Source organism: Balaenoptera ricei, chromosome 8 (genome assembly GCF_028023285.1).
Source record: "Balaenoptera ricei isolate mBalRic1 chromosome 8, mBalRic1.hap2, whole genome shotgun sequence".
Taxonomy (NCBI): Eukaryota; Metazoa; Chordata; class Mammalia; order Artiodactyla; family Balaenopteridae; genus Balaenoptera; species Balaenoptera ricei.
Genome location: NC_082646.1, coordinates 28293147 through 28318419, shown reverse-complemented (window position 1 = coordinate 28318419; position 25273 = coordinate 28293147). Strand labels below are relative to the sequence as shown.

The 25273-nt window shown below is 41.7% G+C and overlaps 1 long non-coding RNA gene across 1 annotated transcript; it reads left to right on the top strand.

Moving 5' to 3' along the window:
* The first annotated feature begins 5 nt into the window (after window positions 1-5).
* On the top strand, window positions 6-24478 carry LOC132369673 (uncharacterized). Its single transcript, XR_009504461.1, has 3 exons — window positions 6-54; window positions 13365-13460; window positions 24400-24478. It is a non-coding gene; the product is annotated as an uncharacterized LOC132369673 (long non-coding RNA).
* The last annotated feature ends 795 nt before the right edge of the window (window positions 24479-25273 follow it).

The following is a 25273-nucleotide window of genomic DNA, read 5'->3' as shown; positions in this document are numbered from 1 at the left end:
GGACCTGGCCTGAGGAGCAGGGACGGGAGCTTCGAGACTAAGGCAGCGCGAAAGGTAGGAGGTGTGGAGAATTTGGGGTTTCCAAAAAGCGTTTGCTGACTGATCCAAACAGAAGTGATACATGGTTGTATCAACACATTTTAAAAGTAGTTGAACTCCCGATAAGTGTCTGTGCTCGCCCCGCCCAGGAGAGAGCGTGCACTCCGTGAGGGACCCATGAAAGGCTGAGTGAACGTCTAACTGTGGTCTGTTACCTGGTGCACGGGTGTGTGAATTTCTGCGGAGAGCTCTTATTTCTGTAGTTTCTGCTGACTTGACACAGTGGTTGGCAAATGGTGACGTGTTCCATGCATTCAGGACATGATCGTGGTTACTAATAATCACTTTGTTTTGTACTGACACCTCCACAGAGAATTTACTACAGAATATCCACTTTACAGAAGAGAAACTGAGGCGTAGGAAGAGAAGTGACTGAGTAAGAGGAAGGACTCAGACCCTTGGTGTTAGTAAATTAACCCTGCAAGGAGGCCGTTAGCCTGCGGTGGCTCTAGTGATGCGGCCTCCTACATAAACCAATCAAAATCTAAGCCTGTCAGCGCCTCAGGGTGATGAACACAGCTGAGGACGACCAGTCACAAACCACCAATTAGGCTTTAAAGCTATAGCAAATCAGTCATTTCCTTGCTTTGCTTCTGCCCTTTTAAAATAAAAATCTCTGCAGCTCCTGTGGCTGGAGTGCTCCTCACCACTTCCTCTTTGTGGTGCCTGAATTGAATCTATTTTTGCTCACATAAAGTGTTAAAATTTTAAATATGCCTCAGTTTGTCTTTTAACATTGGCCGTAGAAGTTGGATTTGTGTCCAGTTTCTAGAACAGTGGTCCTCCTCTGGTCAGGCCTTAGGCGTTACGTGTACAACGTTCCTCTTCTACCACCACATTCTGGATGCCTCCACCCACTACCAGCTCCCGCGCATCAGATCCCCTAGATGTGGTCAGCAATGGCTTTTACATGCAGCGTGGTCACATTATAACATCGCAGACACTCCTCCATCCTCCAGCCAGCGTGTGAAGTGAACCATTACCATTCCTGTTGAAGAGTCTGGTGTGACCACTTTCCCAAACACAGCCACTCCCCAGCTGACCCTGGGTAACCATTCTTCTGAACTTGGTCTCCATCACTGCCATGGATGTCTTTATATTTAGGCTACATTTTTAAGTATTCTTAAACAGCATATAGTATTCTACTACGTTTTCTCTTGTTACTTGCTTTATTTAGTGTTATCTTTGCTAGGTTCATCCATGCTGACATGTAAAGATGTGTCTAGTTCACGTACTTTCCTCGCTATGTAGGATTCCCATGTAGGGAAATACAATAATTTATATGTGCATTTTCCTGTTGATGGACATTTAAATTGTTTCCAATTTTCGGTATGATTTCTTTTTTAAAAAAATTTTATATACTTTTTAAAGGTTACTTTACATTTACATTTATTACAAAATATTGACTCTATTCCCTGTGTTGTACAATACATCCTTGAGCCTATCGTACACCCAGTAGTTTATATCTCTCACTTCCCCACCCCTGTATTGCCCCCTCTTCCCCCTCCACGCTGGCAACCAGTAGTTTGTTCTCTATATCTGTGACTTTCCTTCTTTTTTGTTATATTCGGTAGTTTGTTGTATTTTTTAGATTCCATATATAGGTGATATCCTACAGTATTTATTTTTGTTTGACTTATTTCACTTACCACAATGCCCTCCAAGTCCATCTATGTTGCTGCAAATCACAAAATTTTGTTCTTTTTTAAGGCTGAGTAGTATGCCATTGGTTATATGTACCACATCTTCTTTATCCATTCATCTCTTGATGACACATAGGTTGTTTCCATATCTTGGTAATTGTAAATAATGATGCTGCGAACATTGGGGTGCATGTATCTCTTCCAATACATGTTTTTGAAAACACATGTTTTTGTTTTTTTCGGATTTATACCCAGGGGTGGAGTTGTGAGGTCATATGATAGTTCTATTTTTAGTTTTTTGAGAACCCTCCATACTGTTTTCCACAGTGGCTGCACCAGTTTACGTTCCTACCAACAGTGTACCAGGGTTCCCTTTTCTTTAAAAATTGTAAATTTTCTTCCTAGTGGTAATTGAGATGATAGTTCACTAATAACATAAGATCAGGTGAAGTCTAAAGAAATTTTAGAAAACCTGGATAAAGTAAGAAAACATCTGTTCCTTGGCATCTGAATGTTAGAGAGACACCAAGACATGTGGGCCAAGTTCTGGAGAGAAGGGAAACACAGACGTAAGCTTGACATTTAGTGCAGCTTTTCTCCTTGGGGCATTTGCTGATTCAAATCTTACAGCCTAGGAGCTGAAAAGCCAAAGAGTTCAAAAGACTCTAACCACAGAAGCCAAACAGCAAGAGCCATTTTACATTGATAAAAAGCATTTTAACTATGTAGAAGCAGAAAATGAAAAGAAAGAACTTTGCATTACATTTAATAAAAGTTTAGGGAGATCTTTGTGGTATATTAGTAAACTTATTTGTGGAAATTTAGCCATGTACATTGTGTTGGAGAGGCACCAATAGTTCAAGAATTCTCACAATTTGAGTACACAATTGCCTTAATGTAGGCATGGTGGCAGCCATTTACATAACAATGATTTGGAGGATGCTGTGTTAGTCAGCTCTTGCTGTGATAATGCTTTGGAACAAATTGCCCCAAAACTCAGTTACATAAACAAGAATTTATTTTTCTTGGACCTATGGGCTAGCTGCAGTGGCTCTCTTTTAGAACTCTAGATGGCTGGCTTTGCTCCATGTTGTGTGTCAGTTTGAGGTCTGTCCCACACATCTTCCTCTGGAACTCTGCTGTGAGGCCGCAGCTCCCAGGCCCTGTCTTCTCACAAAGTTCACTGAAACATAAGAGGTGAGCCCAACTGCACAAGCCCATTTAAGGCCTCTGCTGCTCATTTAAGGCCATCATGTCTGCTCACACTTCATTGGCCAAAACATGTCACAGATCTAAGTTGTATTTAGAATATGTGTATTTGTTTGAAGTTGGGTGCTCTCACAGAAGAATATTGCATTTTGGACAGTGTTACCTTAGCATTTTCATTGGCATTTGCAAACGTGATAAACGTCATGTGCACTTTTTCACCTTTGAGAACTTTCTGAAATTGTGGGACCATTTCTATGGGAAAAGAGGAAGGTACACTTTAGAACTCAAGTCTAGTTCTGGCATTGTTGGGAGAAGAATTAATGAGATAAGGTCAATACAAATGAAAGATTTGGGATTCACATATTCATCATTAACATCAGCATTCTACAGAACATTCCTGGAGAATTGTGATGCTTGCTTTAGGTGATTTCTATCATAAATCATTATAATTTGACCAAGCCACTTCAGTAAAACATACATCATACAGTACATCGCATTTTAGTTTTTCCTACCACTCCACAACTTATCATCAATACTGTACCATAACCCAGAAACAGAAAGAGAAACTGAGTGAATTCATTGTTAGCAGATGGGCTTCACAAGAAATACTAGTGGAAGTTCTTCAAATGATAGCAGACAGTAACTCAAGCCATAAGAACAATACAAAGAATGCTGACTAGAGCAGCTGTGTAGGGAATTATAAAAGATAATGTAATTTCAAATTTCTTCTCCTTTCTTCTCTTAACTAATTTAAAAAGTAAGTGCATAAACAATATGACTATATTTGGATTGTTCTGTATATAACATAAAGAAATATCATATATTTGATGATATGGCACAAAGAAGGCAGTGAGAACAAAGCTGTATTAGAATAAAAATGACAGTAGATCATAAGCTGAATCCACAGGAAGAAAGGAAGAGAACCAGAAATGGTAAATAGATTAACCCAACAAACTCAAAAATATTTATTTGCTCTACTTTCTTCTCTAAGCTCCTTTAAAAGATAAGCTTGTGAGAAGTAATAATTATAATAATATGTTGTTAAGTATGTAACATATAGAAATGTAACAAAAACAAAAAAGAGGGGAAGGAATACAGCTCTATAAAAGTACAGTTTCTGTTTCTCACTGGAATGAAGCTAGTATACATCTGAAGAGATTCTGACAAGATGTATTACATAAGCCCTAGAGCAGCCATTACTCAAAAAATATGGTTAAAAATCATTAAAGGAATTAAATGTTACAGTAGAAAATATCCACTTAATATAAAAGGAAAATGGAGGAACAACAACAATAACAAAAAACAAAAACATAAAACATGTAGAAAACCAAAGGTAAAATGATAGACAGAAATAAATACTACCATATCAATAATAAAAACTAAATGTAAATGAATTAAACAGTACAATCAAAAGGCAGATATTGTCAAACTGGGTTTAAAAAAATGTTTTCTATAGGAGACACTCCTTGGATTCAAAAGTCTAATGTGTACAAAGTAAAAGGATGAAAAAAATACATCATGCAAATAACAACCATAAGCATGAAGAAGTGGCTATACTAATACCAGAAAATATAGCCTTTAAAACAAACAAAAAAGTTACTAGATATGAAAAGGGACATTTTATGATAAAAAAAGGGAAGATACAAAAATTTTTAACATATTTGCCCTGAATAAGATAAAACCAAAATACATGAAGAAGAAAATACCAAAATCCATGAAGAATTGAAGGAAGAAATAGATAATTGCACAACATTAGGTAGAGGCTTCAGTACTCCACGGTCAATAATGGATAGAACAATTAGGCAGAAGATCAACAACGATATAGAAGACTTGGACAAGACTATGAATTAACAAGACCTGATAAATGTCTACAGAACACTCAACCGAACAGTAAAATACTCATCTTGCTCAACTACATGTGAAACATTTTCCAGCATAGACGACATGCTAGGCTATAAGACAAGAGATTGAAACCCACATACATTGCTAGTGGGAATGTAAAATGGTGCAGCCATTTTACAAAACAGCTTGAGAGTTCCTGCAAGTGTTAAACATCGAGTTACCCTATGACCCAGCAGTTTCACTACTAAATATATACCTAAGAGAAATAAAAACTTATGTCTGCACAAAAGCTTGTACGTGAATGTTCAGAGAAGCATATTTCTAAAAACAAAAGGTGGAAATAATTCAAATGTCAATCTGATAAATGAATAAACAAAATGTGGAATATCCGTACAATAGAATAGCATTCAGCTATAAAAAAGAATGAAATATTGATCCATGTTACAACATGGATGAACAATGAAAGCATTATGTAAAGTAAAAGCAGCCACTCACAAAAGATCACATATTGTATGGTCAAATTTATATGAAATGCCCAGAATAGCAAATCTGTAGAGACAGGAAGTAGATTAGTGGTTGCCTAGGGCTGAGATGGTTGAGGAGAATGAAAAAAACATTGTTAATGTGTAATGGGTTTTTTGTGGGGGGACAAAAATCTAAAATTGGATGGTTGTGATTGTTACACAAGTCTTTTAGTGGTTACACTAAGAACCACTGAATTGTATACACTAAAGGGTTGAAATTATGGTATGTAAATTACATCCCAACAAAGCTGTTAAAATTATGATAATTTTATATTTATAAATTTGAAAATTCATCCAAAATTACACATTCTTAAAAAATGCAACCTAACAAGACTAACCCAAGAAAGAAAAAAATATCTAAAAAACCTGTATCTACTCCAAAATTTGTTTGTATAATTAAGTACTTTTACAGAAAATGATTTCCAGGGATAAATGGCTTTCCAAGTAAATTCTTCCAAATATTTAGGGAAGAAATATTGGTAATCTTACATAAAAATCTTCGAGGAAACAGAAAAGTATATATTGCTCAAAATCTTTATAAGGCCAACATAAGCTTCGGATCAAAAGTAAAAAGAATATTACAAGAATACAATCACAGGCCAGTTTCTCTTTTGAACATGCATGCAATACGTGTAAACAGAAGCACAAACTGTATCCATGGTATGTAAAACAATCATATATCACAATCAAAGTAGCTTTATTCTAGTAATGCAAGGTTGCTTTAATGTTTAAACATGAAACTGATCCCAGGAATGAATTAGAGTGGGAAAAAAAGTCATTTAAAACAGAAGTCTTGGGAATTCCCTGGTGGTCCAGTGGTTAGAACTTGGCGCTTTCACTGCTGGGGCCCTGGTGTCCAATCCCAGGTCAGAGAACTAAGATCCTGCAAGCCATGAGGCAAGGCCCCGAAAAAAATAAAGAAAAAAAAGAAGTCTTAACCAGGAGAAGCACAAGATCGAATAAACCTAACAGATAACACCTTATGAAAAGTAGGTGAAGATTATGGAATATTCTAAAATTTAAAACAAAAAGAAACTTTTAAAGATTCAAGAGGATGTGACAAATATTGTACATAGGCAAAAAATAAAATGAAATAAAATGTGCGAATGATGGGAGCCCAAAAATCCAGATGTCCAAGTCCTGTCTCTGAATATTCTCATTCAATGGGTTCTGGATTTCCTCTATATTTAAAAACCTACAGATGATTCTGATACGATACACAGACACAATGTAAAGCTTCTGCTTTACAGGAAATAATACCAGATTATTTTGTTATTTTATAGTTATATTAACAGGTTGTACTATTGACGGATAAATCTGATGTCAAAATACACTCCCCACTTTGGATAAAAAAGGAACTAGTAGTCTCTACTGCTACTTGGTAGCAGCATGCATGTATTGCAAGGGCAATTATTGTAGGGATCCAAATTAGGGGAACATTTTAGAATTGGAAGACTACATACAGATCATCTAGTCAAGCTTCCAACTATTATGGTTGTGAAAAGTAAGGCCCATATAAATGAAATGATTTATCTCCAAAGAGCATTAGTGAAAGAGTATGAAATAAAAAATCTCAACTTTTAATTTAGTGCTGTTTTTATTAATCTCAAGTATTAGCTTAAACTTCAGTGTGACAGATTTGGGATTGAATTCTTGCTCAAATTTACTGATTGTGTGCCTTTTAGTAAGTTACTAAAACTTTTTTTTTAAATAGATTTATTTATTTGTTTATTTATTTTTGGCTGCGTTGGCTCTTCGTTGCTGTGCGCGGGCTTTCTCTAGTTGTGGAGAGCGGGGGCTACTCTTTGTTGCAGTGCGAGGGCTTCTCATTGTGGTGGCTTCTCTTTGTTGCTGAGCATGGGGTCTAGGTGCGTGGGTTTCAGTAGTTGTGGTTCATGGGCTCTAGAGCGCAGGCTCAGTAGTTGTGGTGCACGGTCTTAGTTGCTCCATGGCATGTGGGATCTTCCCGGACCAGGACTCAAACCCGTGTCCCCTGCACTGGCAGGCGGATTCTTAACCACTGTGCCACCAGGGAAGCCCTACTAAAACACTTTTAACTTTGCTTTTCACATATGTAAAATGGTGAGCCTTGACTGATACAGAATATGAGATAACTTAGCACTGTTCTTAACACATACATGTAGTTAAAATTTTTTGGCTCACATCCCTCTTAAACAGCCTCTATCCTCTTAACAATGAATGTGTCTTTCAGCTAACAAAGCACCCCAGAGCTGACCACATTCTGGCAAGAGATATAAGATTCTTTTTCTTACTGGGGGTTCTTTATAGCTGATAATTGAACTGCACTTAAACATGAACATCTCTTATTTGTACTGTATTAATGGATTTGATAGATGAATTTTAAAAAGTGATACGCAGGAATTGAGCTGCCTTACTCTCAAGAAATATAATTCGATAGTGGTGGCTAGAACGATAAACAGTGTTTGAACAGGGAGTCCATATTGGATGTGAACTACCTGTACTCCCATTTGTCTATTAAGAATAAATAGAATCCTTTCAAAATCTGTTTTAAAGGGCAGTTATTTCCCTCTGCCTCATTTAAGTTACCTGCAAGAAAAAGACAACCTCCTGAATCCTGGTTTAAAAGGCTTTTAATATAAAGCAGACAATTTTTTGCAACATTTCCCAAACTTTTCATTATCAAATTGGCTGAGGCTTCTCAACGACTATCATTTCACAACAATATCTCCATTTTCACCTTCTTTAAATGAATTGGCCTAATAGATGTGCCATTAAAACAGAGCTTAACCCTCAACATATTTTAAAGTTTGTATTCAAACAGTATGAAGAAAACAGGATCAGGGAATTCAGCCATGAAAGTGAATGGATTACTGATACTTGCTACATCATGGATGCAACTAAATGAAAGAAATCAGGCACGAAAGGCCACATATTGTATGGTTCCATTTATACGAAATGTCCAGCAGTGGCAAATCCATACACATGGAAAATATTATACATTAGTGGTTGCCAGGGGTTTGGAAGAGAGGGAAATAGGGAATGACTGCTTAAAATGGGTGTAGGTTTCCTTTTGGGGTGATGAAAATGTTTTGCAACTAGGCAGTGGTGATAGCTGCACAACATTGTGACAGTAAAATTCCACTGAATGGTACAGTGAATTGTAAAATGATAAAATGGTGAATTTTGTGTTATGTTCATTTTCCTACAATAAAAAGGAGAAAGAATTAGGGAGAGACTTAGAGTTTGGGAAAGTAAAGTGAACTGGTCAAGAAAAAGACAGCTCTACTGTTCAGTTTTCTCTCAGCTCTCCCAGTGCGTTAATCCTCAGTAAAACGTAGCCTGAACTTGTAGATGATAGTCATTCAACACAGTCCAGGGAAAAGTAAATAAAATAAAACCTAACTCTTCGTCTTTAGCGCATCTATGAAAGGTTAACTTGCTGCTCAGCCACACGGACATTCATGAAGACGTTTCACTTTAGGTCTCCTCTACTTCAGTACTTTACTCACAGCTCATTCACACATGTAGGCAACAGCATCCTTAATTCGATGGAATCTGCAGTGCTGGTTGTGATCAGTCTCATGAATAGAAAAGGAAAGGTGGTGCAGAAGCCAAGAGAAGAGATTTTCAAGACAGAGACGTTGTTTAAGATATAACTCGGCTTGGCGGTCACATAGATAAAGATTGAGAAGTAGTCCCCTGGACTTGTCAATTTAGAAATCATTGGGGGCTTCAAGGAGATCAGTTTCATGAGAGTAGTGGGGCAGAAACCAGATTGCAGTGTAGATGGGAGGGGAGCAATGGGGAGCAAGTCAAGAAATTGATGGCAAAGGGAAAGAAGGGAGGGGTGGATAGAAGGACAGGAGAATAGAGTGGGGGCGGGCATTTCCTTGTGGCTCTTTAACTCTGGCTGGGAGGGGCCAACAGAGAAGGAGAGCGTGACGATGTAGGAAGAGAGGATGGCATCCCGAGCCCAAGGAGGACTGGCCCCTGTCTTCAGCTCCCACCAACTGGATGTTCCCTTTCTTTAGCTTTCCACGTAGGCTGTGGAAGTTGCCCCATGCCTCCTTGGATCAGCTGCCCTTGATTCGTTCGTCCTTTTCTTATTTCTCGGCACATCTGGGTCATACGTTATGTGAAGACAAACAAATCACTACTGATGGTTAACTTTCTTGAAAAATCCCCCAGGCATGTACCATTTTGGAGAACTACATATTGTTCCTCAAAAAGCCAAAGTAGCCCATTTTTCCTCTCTCATTGGGAGAGATTGCTGTTTCTTGGAGAACCCGAGGAAGATGGTGACCCGCACTTAGGAATAACGTTGCTTGAAAAGTGCAAAAGGTGAGGTAGTTTGGCTGTGAGGGGCCTCTGAGTCCTGAGACTTCCTGAGAGATGGCAGACGCACAGCTCCCATTTCCCTCTTACCCTGGGCTATGAGCTCATCAAATGAGATGGTAAATAAAGTCACTGACATGGTTTAAAGGATAATTTTGTTCTCTCTTTTTCATTCAGAGCAAATTTAATGGAATTTGTATACAACATATGGATGAAATATCCATAAGATGGGGCTTGACTATATCCTCATGATTCCCCTTCCCTTTTCTACATCTGGCCCCTTTAGCTCTGCAGACTTAACCCCACACCATCAATCCACCCAGTCCCCAGTCGGTCCACTGAGCGTCTCTTCCTCCTTCGCATCTGGTCATTGTCGTCACCTTGCTCTCCACTACTGCCTCCTGCAGTAGCTGTTAGGTCCAAGGAGGTTGGTTCACTGTGAGCAAGTAACTGTCAACTCCATGGACAGGTGGAAATGACTTGGCAGCCGGAACGAGCCCACCCTGAGTTAATTATACCAATGAGGGTCAAGGAGAATGGGGATGCAGCTGGTCTGCAGAGCCCCGGCAGTTCTGAGACACATGCTCCTGGATCCACACGTTGCTCCATATCCAGCCTTGCCTTTCTTTGTTCTCTCTCTTGACTCCATCCAGTTTTCTGCTCTCCTTGTCCCTTTGGGGAGGCAGGTCAGTACCAGCCCAGGTGTAGTCCCCAAATGCTTCCTACTTCCAGGCCCTACGTAGGCTTGTATATCCACTTGCTTGGGTTGCCCTGGCATTCGTGATAACAAGTTGAGTGGTTTCTGCCCTAGGCTATCTTTTCTGGCATCCTTCCTTGCTGAAATGTCAGAGGAGGCCATTGAGAGGGCATAACCGCCAGTTGACCCAAGAGCTGGACCCGGGCAGTCAGAGACTCCTCACCCCCTCCCCTGACCTTGGAATATACATTCTGCCCACCATTCCCACAGTGGGAACCATTTTCAAGAACTCAGCCTTGAGAGAGTAATGTGTTCTTGAGACCATGTGGACAGTATACGTGACTGAACCCTGTTAAGGTCTCTGTGTAAACTCAAGATCCTGGCGGGTGGGTGCTGAGATCTATTCGTCTTTCAGCTGACCAAGGCAAGCCTTGTAAGCAGGTTCCCTTGCTTGTTAAAACTGCCACTGACTAGTCTGGAGCGGGCTGCCTCTTTCTTCAGTCTCTCGTTGCCCCCTGTGTATAGGGGCCAGTTTTCACACCAGCAGATAATCTTAATGCTTTGTTTTCTTCCAAGTATGTACAAATCAAATAATCCTTTTGTGATGAAAATTATACAGCATTATACAGAGAACCAAACATACACTTTCCATTACATCTTTGATGTACTAGTTGGTGATAAATTGACATATTTCTTCACCCGTGTTCTTTGGACTGTTTTTTTCATTTGTGTCTGTTTTTCTTCAGATGATTTTCTAGTAATTTATACAAATATGTGAATCTGAATAAACTAATATATTTTAGTCTCAATTTCAGTTTGCATCCTTTGCTCTCCAACAATCATTGGAGTGCTGTTTTCAATATGTCCACACAGGGATTCAAAATAACAAAAATGCTTTTGAAACATAATGTCGTAGCTTGACAGAGTGGTTTATAAATTATAGCATACGCTTATGTTCTTAATTCTTCCTCACAGCCCTGCTTATCATGGCTGGAATTGCTGCTACACCTGTGGGGTCAGCTGGGGGCTGGCTGTAGCCAGGCTGGGGGCCTGACTGGGCCATATGCCTCTTATGCCCCAGCTAGTAACTGGGGCTTGTGCTCATGGGGGTAGCAGGGCTCCGAGAGGGAGAGTAGAAGCATTATGGGACCTAGCTCTGAACTGGCACACCATCGTTTCTGCTGCCTTCTATTGGCCATGGCAAGTCACCTAACTTCAAGGGTGGGGAAATCAACTCTGCCTCTTGATGGGAGAAGTTGGAATGTCACGTTGCAAAGAGTGAGGACACAAGGAGTCAGCCTGGAGCCAGTTTTGCAATTTGGGATGATGCTTTGTGCCTTCCTCAAGGAGGTCGTCCAAAACCATTTTTCAAACATCCCAGGTTCCTATAAATCTCCACCTCTGGTTTGGCGGCCCCTAAAAATTCCCAGTCAGTTTTGGTGAGGGGACACTTGGTGACAGTGTTGTCTTTCAAAATGAGTAGTTCCGTTATCGACATTACATTTCTCCCCATACATTATTTATAAGGTTTCCCTGTTTGTATGTACAAAATATTTCTGTGTATATTTTGAGAAATAAATTGTACAGGTCTGTTTCATTCTTTTACACACCCTAGAGATGTTCTAGAGGCAGTCAAAGTGTCCAGATTTTTGAGAAATTGGAACAGTCAAGAGTTACCTGTATGGAATGCTGTTAACGATGGCAATTCCCGTTACAGTACCTTTCATCTGAGACACTTAGGGTCTGTTAACCGATTAAAAGTATTATCTTGGCCAACGTCAAGACAGAGCAAGAGGCATCTTTCCCAGCCAATCAGAGATTTCCTTGGGCATGAGTAGGGATGCCTTTGGACCTTGACGGCAACTTAGAGCTAGAACTTGCTCAGACGAGAAGGGAAACTGGAGAAGAATGGCTTTCTGGACTGCCAGCATCTCCAGCTAGCCCTAATTATCAGAGTCTGGAGCAGAACTGCTTATTCTAACAAGACTGTGGATGGAGCCACAGGAAGCTTCAGAAGTGCCCCTGTTGTCTAGAACAGTGCCAATCACTTTGTTAGGTTCTCTGATGATTGGCTCACTGGAAGATGCTGGGACATGTCTGATAGTCAGACTGTGGGTTGTCAAGGACAAAATGTCTGGGACTGGTTTTGCTATCCCCAATACAAGTTTGCATGGAGCAAAGAGTAAACTCGCTTAGAAAATCAACAATTCATTTTTCTCACAAGTGATATTGTGGACTGAGATATTTACCAAACATACATTCATCCATCACAGCGGTTGCCCACACCCAGTGTGGGTTAGAATCACCTGGGGGCTCAGAAACATTGCAGATTCAGACAGTGCCGGTTTTGCTACTCTCCACGTGTGGTCAGGAACCAGAGGTATCATCCTGGGCTCATGTCAGAGATGCAGAGTCTCAGGCTAGTCCAGCCCTATTCCAGTCCAGAATCAGAATCTGCATTTTAAGAAGACTCCAGGTAATTAAATGCACATTCAAGTTTGAGAAGCCATAGTTGAGGCAGTGCTTCTCAATAGAAATAGAACATGAGTCACAGGTGTAATTCTAAAGTTTCTTGTAAACTTATTCAAAAACGACTTCAGTAAGATATGTATTAAGCTCAATATATCCAAAATATTATCATTTCTCTATGGCACTACCCCTGTTTTGAGTGCTTAATGGCAACCAGTGCCTACCCTATTGAACAACACAGATCAAGGCATGACCTAAATACTATATCCTCTTAAAAATCTCCAGGTGGTTCTAATTCATATTCAGGGTGAGAAACACCATTGTTTAGGGGATAAAAATTTAGGCGTTAGGATTCAAATAATGCCCATATTTAATGGAGACCTTAGCAGAGCTGCTTCTTCCTGGGTCCTCCGTGGAGAGGAGTAGTTAGGACAGATGCCTCCCCTTGGAGCTTCAGCGTCCTTGGGTTAAACTGTGGAACATTACTCAGGTGGGGCTCCATGTCCTTGATCTTGGACACCAGCTTCGTCAACTGACCATTTGTCTTGGTCTCATTCTTATCAGTGGCCACAGAGCAGAACGGGCACAATGAACGCTTCCATGGGACTCCCTCTGTGTTGAATTGATGCACCAGAGGCAGCAGACATATCCGCATTTCAGGTACGTAAGTTTTTCAAGATAACCTAGGCAGATGAGACTTCTACTTGCTTCTTTAAAATGTTTAGCCATAATCACTTTCTGTGGAAAAATGAGCAAGATGTTTCCATGAGTTGAATGACCATTAGTGCTTGGGGCTCTATCCTTTTTACTTGTATAGATATATCAGGTACCTAATATGTGCCATCCATCGTGCTAGGTAATGACATAAAATGTAAATATAAATATAAGTATAAATATAAATATAACTGACTTTTGCCCCAGAACTTCTGATATTTGGAATGCTAGTTAGAATGAAAACTCAATCCAGGGACTTCCCTGGTGCCACAGTGGTGAAGAATCCACCTGCCAATGCAGGGGATGCGGGTTCGAGCCCTGATCAGGGAAGGTCCCACATGCCCCAGAGCAACTAAGCCCGTACGCCACTACTGAGCCTGCACTCTAGATCCTGTGAGCCACCACTACTGAGCCAGCATGCCACAACTATTGAAGCCCGTGCGCCTAGAGTCAGTGCTCCGCAATGAGAGAAGCCACTGCAATGAGAGGCCCGCGCACTACAACCAAGAGTAGCCCCCGCTCTCCGCAACTAGAGAAAGCCTGTGCACAGCAATGAAGACCCAACGCAAGCCAACATAAATAAATAAATAAATATATTTTAAAAAAAAGTTAAGTGCACTGATGGAGAGATGCATTACATATAAAAAAAGAAAAGAAAAGGAAAGGAAAGAAAGACTCAATCCATCATTTAGCTTCAACTTGAGTTGGTGAATGGACTAGACGTGGGTTGTCCAGTACTGTAACCACCAACCACAGGTGGCAACTGTCCATCTGAAATGTGGCTTATTTGAACAGAGATGTGCTCTGAGTGTAAAAATGTACAATGGATTCTGAAGACAGAATAAGAAAAAGCAAATTTAAACTATCTCATTGAGATCTTTTAAACAATGTTTGTATCATCAGTGTAAATACCTGTTGAAGTGATAACATTTTGTTGATTAAAATTATTTTGAATTGTTTCTTTTTACTTCATTTAATGTGGCTACTAGAAAATTTATAATTAGATATGTGGGTTACATTCTACTGGACATCCTGGTCTAGACTCAGAGATCCTCCAAATTCCGCCAGCTGGTCCTACTCGGCTGTGGCTCAGATTCCCAGCAGCAGCTGAGAGGTTGAATCAGTCAATGGGGGAAACTCGATTCACCATGTGGTAGAGGACTCCAACCAGGATCTGATTAAGGAAAAAGAGCATCATCTCTCCAGCCTGGGTGTTGAAACCTAGTCCTGCCTACAGCTCCTGGAGCAGAGGACCGAAGGGTCCCTAAGTGTACACACTAGGTCTGGGATTGAGCTGGCCTCGGCAACACTTACTGTATTAATAAATTACTCCAGGGACTTCCCTGGCTGTCCAGTGGTTAGGACTCCACACTTTCACTGCCAAGGGCTGAGGTTCAATCCCTGTTTGGGGAACTAAGATCCATGAGCCACACAGTGCGGCCAAAAAAAAAAAAAAAATTACTCCATTCCCCAAACTTTGGCTGTCATATTTGCCTTTTGTAGAAAACTGAGAGGTAAAAAAGAAATTACGTAAGATTAGACTCACCTCTCCTTTACTAGGTTCTCCTTCTTAAAGTGACTCAGTTCTGGAGTGAGAGTCACCTACAAGGGGCTTTTTTATATTGAAGCATCCTCTTCCCACCCTATTCACAACAGGCCTCACCTCTTTAATCTGATCATATTTTGATTTAATTTTGGCAGAAATATGATTTGCTAATGACTAAGAGGTCACCACAAATGTTTTTATTCAACATTGAACCAAAATTTCAAAATGAATTGCATTTTCAGAAATTTTGTATTTGAGCACTTATAAATCTCAAGAACATTGTCTATGGCCAACAATTATAATTTTTTCTTGGCTTTTAGATAAAATCAGACCTTTACATTTAATTTCATTAATATTACTCTGCATATATATATGTGCGTATGTATGTATATTTGTAAAAACTTCATGCTTAATCTCTAAACTACTCAATGGTAGGTAAAACTCTCATTTTAATTTCACTAATATTTTCTTAAGACCTAAAACCCTCAGCTTTACTGATTAATATTCACCCTTCACTAATACCTGATATAAATTCTCACTGGGTTTACCTCAACTATTTAGAATATGTGGGTCCAGGTTGATGGACACACAACCTATTTACTAAGGAATCATGTAGTAAGAAGGGAAGGTGAGATGGGATTTGGCCGTGCTTAATTCCCATCCTATGAGATAGACTAGTCACTTTCATTTTACTGCCAATGAATAACTAGAAAGAAGAAATCTATTATTACTGTCATCGTGTTTTACCGCACAGTGAAATTTTTAAATGTAGGTGGATCAAAAATCATGACTCATTTTCAGTGTTTTTGAGATTCAAAATATGGGAAGGTCATAAATCGTACGTTTAAAAACTATCCGTGCTACCGAACCCTCAACGAAATCTGAGAGTTTGTTGTTGTTGTTAAACATTTTCCCACAGGAACTTCCCTGGTGGTCCAATGGGTAAGACTCCATGCTCCCAATTCAGGGGACCCAGGTTTGACCCCTGGTGGAAGAACTAGATCCCGCGTGCAGGTGGCAACTAAGACGCCCTGGTGCCTCAGCTGAAGATCCCACGTGCAGCAACTAACACCCGGTGCAGCAAAAATGAATAAATAAATATAAAAAAAAATTTTTTCCCACATATCTTGGCTTTTTTCCTTCAAATATAAAAAGCCTGGAGTGGCTTTAGTTCTTGAGTGACAGTTGCAGACATATTTAACATTTGATTAATGAAGTAATCATAAAAGGCTCCAGCCATCTCACAGCTACCCGCTAGGCGGCGCTATGTCAAAGTCTATGAAAGGATTTGACTCTTCCCTGTTCTGATCCAGGTTTCCTGCCTCCTAGATTCTACTTTCTGAAATGCTCACCAGAAAGCAAGAACCCGTCTGATCCTGTGACGGCTCAGTTTTGTAGACATGTCTGTCTCTTGATAAATAGGATATCCTGACTATCTGCTCCTCACAAGATTATTAAAAATTACAGCAGTTTAAATTCATAGGTAAATGTTCAGCCTTCCTTCTTCCCGGAGACATTTCACCCTGAGTGACATGGCAAAACTCCGCTGCACCCAATGCCTGGATCAGCTGCTCCTTCTTCTAGGAACCGTTCCTTTTGTCCCAAGACAAAACATTGTTTTATGTTGCTCTCCCAGGACAATTTATAAACATTTCTAATAGAATCTGTTACCATTTTTATTTGGATTGGTGTGGTCTTAAAAATTCCTTAATGAGACAAACTTAGTAGAAAGCTGAGTCTGTGGCCTTGATTTTGGATATGAAATACAAAGATATCCAGCAAAAAGTAGACAACAAACAATTACCGTTGGATTGATAGACAATTGTATGTAATAATTTGAAATCAATCTGACTTCCTTTATATTTTCTCCTGATTTCCATCCTCCCCACACTCTCCTGGTCCTCTAGGTGTCATCTAAAACAATAAAAGAACTCAGCTGGCCTCATACCTCCAGACCCTGAGTAAGGAACCCAGGTTAGCCAGAACAGACTTCTGACTTACAGAACTGTGTGATAATAAATGGCTATTGTGAAAGAGAAAAACAAATATCATATATTAACGCATATATGTGGAATCTAGAAAAATGGTTCAGTTGAACCGGTTTGCAAGGCAGAAATAGAGACACAGATGTAGAGAACAAACGTATGGACACCAAGGGGGAAGCGGGGGAGGAGGGGGATGGTGGTGGTGGAGGTGGGATGAAATGGGAGACTGGGATTGACATATATACACTAATATGCATAAAATAGGTAACTAATAAGAACCTGCTGTATAAAAGATAAATAAATAAATAATCTCCTATAAAAAATGGCTATTGTTTTAAGCTGAAAAAAAAATTGTGAATTAATAATGTAATTTTATTCATTGATTAAGTGGGTGGTGTTTATCCACTCATATTTATTTTATAACACAGACAGACGTACTGTACGTTACTTTGTCCATTGTTTAATTCATCAAAGACGCCTAGAGAAGACAAGCCTTTGTTTTCAAAGCTTGACCATGGTGTAAAAAATTAATAAAGGGAAACCTCAATTAAATAGATTTGGGAGACCAGAGGGGGAGCTCTCGTGCCCTGTGACCATAGCAGAGCCCAACAGGAAGAAGAAAGACTCCTCTTCTTTCCTGGCAAGACTCAGCCAGTGAAAAGCCGTGAGCTCTTGACTAGAGCCCTCCCAACTTCTTTGTCCCCTCTATAAAAGCATTCTCCTTCCCTTGCCGCTTGGGCACTTACACGAAGCTCACCATGGTGGCCGACCCTGAACTGCAATTCTCTGCTGATCCCGAATAAACCTGTCTTTGCTGAAGAAATATCTAGTAGTCTATTTGTTTCAAGTCAACACTTTCAGAATATATAAATGCCAAGGTTTTCTGATTTAGAAAGTACCCATTTTGGCCAATTAGTTTCTATTTATTGTCTCCTCTGATGCTCATTTTAAAAAATCTGATTTTTTTTTCTAAAGACGAGTTTATCTTTCAAACACATGTGGGGTTTTTTTGTACCTAGAGATTTTACCGTGGGATGAACTTTTAAAAACTGCAATAATAAACAAGTGCAGAGTTTTAAAAAATCATGAAACTGTAGCAAGCAAACTTGACTGTACATCATACAAAGAATAAAACAAAGGAAACTGATATGAGTTGTGGTACAACAATAAGAAGGGGAAATATTAAGATTGTATATGAATTATTTGTGATTTCCTGAGAAGTAAAGACCACACTTATCATTATTCTTGTGTATTTTCAAACATTTCCAAACTTGGAATGAACAAAAGAAAGCAAGTACAAAACACATAAAATGCCAACATTGAGAAACAGTGGTTACATTTGACTTTTAGGTTCATTCTACCATATATATTTCCCAGTCTCTGTGGGAGAGTAGAAGCCTAACTTTGATGGGTACTAAATACCACACAGAGATGTCCTAATCACAGAGAAAAACCATTGCAAACTCAGGAATAACTCAATGCTCTGGAAGCACCCCATAGATCAACCCCACCTCAGCACTGAGAAACTCTCCTGTCTTTTGTTTCAGTGAAGCTGAGCCCAGACTGAGTCCTGGCCTTTCCCCCTTATTACAGTAGTCTTCAATATCATCTTCCTTCCCTATTTAACTCTTTTGGGTGCAATTTTTAATTTTTATCTATTTATTTATTGATTGATTGATTGATTGATTTTTGGCTGCACTGGGTCTTCGTTGCTGTGCCTGGGCTTTGTCTAGTTGTGGAGAGCAGGGGCTACTCTTCCTTGCGGTGAGCAGGCTTCTCATTGCAGTGGCTTCTCTCCTTGTGGAGCACAGGCTTCTAGGCATGCGGGCTTCAGCAGTTGGGGCACGCGGGTTCAGTAGTCATGGCGCACGGGCTTAGTTGCTCCACGGCATGTGGGATCTTCCTGGACCAGGGCTTGAACCCGTGTCCCCTGCATTGGCAGGCGGATTCTTAACCACTGTGCCACCAGGGAAGTCCCTGGGTGCAATTTTTGCTTTGAGGAAAGTAAAATGTATTACAGAAGTCTTACAGCAATATAGATTTTCTTACCCTTTGTTCTTTATGTTATAGTTGTCATATGTAATACCTCAGCATGAATTGACCTTCTGAGATTGTGGTATAATTTTTTCCTTCAAAAGTCATACTTATAGTAAAAGAATTTAAGAGGAGAAAACTAAGCTATCTCATTTATCCAGATGCTACCCCTTCTATGGCTCTGTCTTTCTTCCTGAAGTTCCAACTTTAGGAACTCTTGTGTCATTTCACTTCAGCCTGAAGAAGTTCCTTTCCCATGATTTTATATCTAGCCACCTGATAATTAACTATTTTGTCTTCTTTCATCTTCATCAGCCTTTGTTTTATTTTCATTTTTGTTTTGCCTTCAATCTTTAAGGATATCTTGGCTACATCAGTATCCTGAGGTGATAGTTCTTTTCTTTCAGTAGTTTAAAGATATTATTCCGATCTCTTCTAGCCTCTGTTTTCAGATGAGAAATCACGTCTTGAAACTGGTATTCTTTTACGTTTAACTGACTGCATTCAAGATTTTTCTTCCTCTTTGATTTTTAGTAGGTTGATAAAGATGTGTCAGGTTGAAGGTTTTCTGATTTTATTTGAAATGAATGCCAACCTCGGACACTCCTCAGGTTGTCAGAAATCACGAGTTGTCATTGGATGTATCTACATGTGAGGTCATAGCCACTGGAGAGAGAAAATAATTTAGCAGGTAGACCGAATCCTTGGCCCAATCAGAGAAGGCACCCACATATCCCATTTGCATTTAAGTTGGTTTATTTCTGCTCTTTCCACAGTCAATAAAACCTTACCCCAGAAATCCTTCTTGAATTCCTAACGTAGGACCTAGGAACAGGGCCTAGATGAGATTTTTCAATACCCAACCTGAAGAAGTGGATTATTTCCTTATTTTCATAAATGAAAGTATAGCCTGGGGTATATATCTTGAACAGACTGTCCAATATATATTTCTGTGATGGAAATGATGTATATCTGTGCTGCCCAATATGGAGGCAATGAGCTCCATGTGGCTCTTGAGCCCTTGAAATATGACCACATTTCTCCTGCCATATGTAGAAATTCTAACATTTTGCAGATACTGAATTAAAAATCTATTATTTACGTTGACTTCACCATTTTCATTTTCCTGGTGTGTTCATTAGAAAATTCAAAATTACATATGTGCCTGGCATTATGTATTTTTTGGTGAGCAGTGATCTAGAGGATGGAAATGTATGCCTCCTTTGACTCCTTAAGCTTAACCCCACTCTGGGGCAATGTCCCAGCGTGGAAGAAACTGCAGGTGGAGCTGGAGACCTTGAAAAGTTTGGCTATACTCCCAGCTCAGCCCAAAGCCCAAGGATGATTCTAGACTTCCATTCTGACTCGTGCATTTCAGATCTTTCTGGGTTTGGGCCTGGTATATATGTCCCTCCCAGCCCGCCCTGGCTGCCCCTTCAGTTGTCACCCCAGCAGGATCTGGGTGGCTTAGGCGCTTCTGGGTTTTTGGGGGGTTTTTTTTGCACTTCTGTTCTTAGTAGCTCTTCCCTCCAATGTCACCAGGCGGGAGGGCAGGTGGACGCACAGGCGCTGATGCCAAAGCTGCCACCTCGGGCAGCGGCTGCTGAGCCAGGTACCCTGCTCTTCAGCTTTCCCGCTCTGGTGGCCGGGGACCCATCCTGTACAGTTAGAGCCGGCCAGGGGAGAAGGGGCAGCTGCCCTGCCAAGAAGCTCATCACCCTCAAGGCAAACACCTGCAACCCACAGACCCTGGGAGATCTGGAAGCACTTATGCAGCCCCAGGTCCTCACGCGTCCTCCGCACACGCGCCATCCCTCTGGAACCTTTGCGCGCGCCTGTTCCTCGTGGGCCCCGGGCACGCGCGCCTATTCTTCGCTCACAGGTTCCAGAGCTGCGTCCCAGCAACAGGCCAAACAGTGCGCACTTCGCCTTTGGCCGAGTTGGAATCTGAAGGAGAGCGCTCGGAGCCCAGCTCTCTGTCCAAGGACCGACCTCACCCAAGTTCTCTAGGGGCAGTTACCTAGGCAGGCCCTGCCCCTCACTCCCGCCCAGGGCACTGGGGGACCAGCACCTGCCAGGAGGGCTCGGCCGCCCCCAGCCCGCTCCCCGCTCCCACCGACTTCCCGTGGCCAGCCCGGGTCACCCAGCTGTCCATGGCCCGCTATCCACTCTCAGGCCAGCCCACAAGTGTCTGTCCAGTGACTCTGCATCTGCGCTTTGCTACAGAGTCTCTGAGACCACATTGTAGCATCCCGCAGACCCTGCGCTCCTTTCTGGGGCTCCTTATCTCCATCTGCAGGTGAGGCCATCGGAAGAAGGCGTTGATGGGTGCTCACACCTCCACGATGTCCCGCAGCTCAGTGTCGGCAGTGGACACAGTCACTGTCAGTGTGGCGCGGGGGCAGCCAGTGCCACCCACGACACCCAGGTGTGTCCCGAACAGTAGTTGGTGCACAGAGAAGACGGTGTTGAGGGCCCTGGGAGAGAGCCAGAAAGGGATGGCCAAGCAGGAGGAAGTCCCCACAGTCACAGGGAGGAACGACGACCAGAGAAGCGGCCCCGATGGCACTGGGGGGTGCACGATCTGCATTTAGGCCCCTGGGGGTCTCTTTCTTCGTGCCCAGGCCTGGACCTCTGCAGAGAAACTTCCACACCAAGAGTGCAGAAGACAGATAAAAAAGGAAACTCCAGACCTCTTATATGAGCTCCTGCCCCCAAAGAAATGCCATCACGAGCTCATATAGCTCCACCCGAGGTTTCCCGCCAGTGCAAAGAAGGAGGGGTCCTGCTATACCGCAAGGGCTGCCCCAGAAGTCCTCAAAGAAAGGGAGCGAGGAGGGCCCTCCATCGCCCTCTGCAGCTCCAGTGGTTTCCCAGAGCAAAAGCGAGCCTGACAAGGATGCAGAGGCAGCAAGAGGGCAGAAACGGACCAGGACGAACTGCTCACCCACATCTGACAGTCCCAGGCCCCAAAAACGCAGGATTCCTCTGCTGCCGCACAGGCGAGGGGAGCCTCTGAGGCTACCCTCACCCCCTGAGCTGGGTTTCTGGGTGACCGCTGAAGATGTAGACTCAGAGAAAGAAGCAGTGCTCCGGCGCATCAACAGTGCGCTGCGGGGTGAGACCCAGGCCATCGGGGGCCTTGGCGTCACGCAGCCTTCCTGTCCTTTCCCCCTCTGTGGCATCAAGCACAACTCTGTGCTTGTCCTGGAACAAGGGGATGCCCCCTGTTGCCTGTAGCTGACTCCTCCCCCTCCCTGTTTTCCTTCCAGAACCCTTGTGTTGTGTTCATAACTTATAATAAAGCTTTGTTCTTGTTTTTTTCATAATCCTCACCTGTCTGTGATCTGTAGATCAAGTGTGGAAAAGCACTGGCTTGTATGAGTGGTGACATGGAAAGCCAGACCTGTTTACCGTTTCCTGTGACCCTGCTCATGGGTTGTGAAGAGTAGCACAACAAGATGGCTACAAGGGCCCTATATCAAAAGTGTGTTTTGAATTTAAACGATGCAGCCCAGAATAAAATGGGCCCCGGGGGAGGGGTAAACAGGGAGGATCATCCTTGTCTGTTGTAGTTGCTGCTTCTCACCCACCTCTCTGACCTGGAAGGGGCTGGATCATCCCGAGCATACATCAGCTGCCCATACTCTACACGTTTAGTTTTTTCTAATGTAACAGTTTCTTTGACTTTTTTTGTTTTGCTTTAATAAGTCTTAGGCAAATCACCTACATACACGTCTCACTCAGAGAGTATATGTCCATACAACCTAAAGCAATCTACAGATCCAGTGCAATCCCTATCAAAATTCCAATGACTTTTTTTTACATAAATAGAAAAAACAATCCTAATATTCGTATGGAACTGCACTAGACTTCAAAAGCCACAGCAATCCTGAGAAAGAAGAACAAAGCTGGAGGCAACACTTTTCCTGATTTCACATTATACTACAAAGCTATAGTAATCAAAATGGTATGGTACTCGCATGGAAACAGACACATACACCAATGGAACAGAATCAAGAGCCCAGAAATAAACCCACACACATACAGGCAACTAATCCAAGGGTACTCAACAGGGAAAAGATAGTCTCTTCAGTAAATGGTGTTGGGAAAACTGGATACCCACATGCAAAACAATGAAACTGGACCCTTATCTTACACCATTTGTAAAAATTAACTTGAAATGGATTAAAGACTTAAATGTAAGACCTGAAACTTTAAAACTCCTAGAAGAGACCATAAAGAGAAAGCTCCTTAACATTGGTCTTGGTGATGATTTTTTGGGTATGACAACAAAACCAAAAGGAACAAAAACAAAAAGGAACCAATGTGACTACACCAAACTAAAAAGCTTCTGGAGAGCAAAAGAAGTAATCAACAAAATGAAAAGGCAACCTAGGAATGGGAAAAAATATTTGCAAACCCCATATATGATAAGAGGTTAATATCCCAAATCTATAAGGGATTCACACAACTCCATAGCAAAAAAACCCCAAATAATCTGATTCTAAAATAGGCAAGGCAGAGGACTTCCCTGGTGGTCCAGTGGTTAAGACTCCACGCTTCCACTGCAGGGGGCACGGGTTTGATCCCTGGTCAGGGAACTAAGGTCCCGCATGCCATGCAGTGTGGATAAAAAAATAAAATAAAATAGGCAAAGCAAGACTAGGAAACAACTCAGTGTCCATCAACAGGTGAATGGGTAAAGAAAATGTGAGAGAGATATATATAATGGAATTTTATTCAGCCACATAAAAAGAAGGAAATCTGCCATTGTGACAACACAGATAGACCTTGAGGGCATTATGCTAAGTGCATTAAGTCAGACGGCGAAACACAAATACTTATGAGATCACTTATATGTGGAATCTTTAAAAAAAAGAAAAAAAACTCACAGATACATAGAACAGGCTGGTGGTTGTCAGAGGCGGGAGGTGGATGAAATAGCTGAAAGTGGTCAAAAGGTACAAACTTCAAGTTATAAGATAAATAAGGTTGTGTTTGGTTGGCATCTCTTGGGAATTGAGCACTACCGTTCTGGGGTTGGGTTTTGGGGTTGACTTACAATGCAGGCGCTCTGGTTGGACACTACTCCCTCACAGACACTTGAACCTGCAGAGTCCTTCGTGTGTGATCCAGGTGCTGGGTGAGAAGCAGACATTCTCCCTCTGCACGTTCAGGTCTTGTGGCAGCACCTTCATGTCCTGTCCTCAGCTTTACTCCTGGTTTAAGGGCGTTGCCAGGGGTGGGGAAGTTAGAGGGGGCATCAGGGACCCAAGTTCTCACCTCCACCCTAAACTCCATGCTTTCTCTTCCCAAGGCCACTCCATTACCATCACTGCCCTGGTACCTGCAGAAGCCTGTGTTACAGATTCTGAGGATTAGGATACAGACACCAGCAATTGGCACGTAATTTATTTCCTACTTATGTCTCTCTTTTTATTCTGTTTATTTCATATCTGTAGACTCCTCTCTGTAGCTCTTCCCTGTTCCCTCTTTTTATGATTCTCATCCTGAAGGGCCTGGTCTCATCCTGGGAACTTCAATGTCTATAAAATCTCTCTCCAGCCCTCCTTCCCCACTCTCTCAGTGTCATCCTGTCTCCTGACACCCTGTCTGCACCCTTGAGCCATGTTGAGCAACCCTGAGTGGCCCAGGCATAGAGGTGGGCTGGGTGTCAGAAGAGCTGTGTACCCCTTCTACGGGGGTTCTTCTGCACTGGATGGCTCTGGACATGCACAATTGTTTTCTGCCTTTCAGCTATCAAGATTACACAATTTTTTGAAAAAGGATTATCCCATCAGGAATCTGATTCCAGAAATCCTCTCATCCTGGATTCAAGAGAATGAATCAAGAAAGTACAAGGAGATGAAAAAGAACAAGAAGAGGAAATGTGAGTGTAGAGGGGGCATGAGGAAGCACAAAGGGCAAATAAGGGCACTTGAGGAAAACCAAAAAACCGGAGGAGCGCTCTGGGGTGGCCACTACTGCATGTGACCATGCAGGGGAGATAAATAATGGTTAATATCAGTGCCAGCGAGTGAAGGATGAACTGAGTACGTATCCCAGGGAATGGATAACCAGTCCTTGCAAGGCCCTAAAGAGAGCACTCTAGGTGCTGTAGGGCTGCCATATGCATGACTTCGGGAGGTGCAGGTTGCGTTGTGTTTTTTGTGGAAAGTGTCCCTGGATTG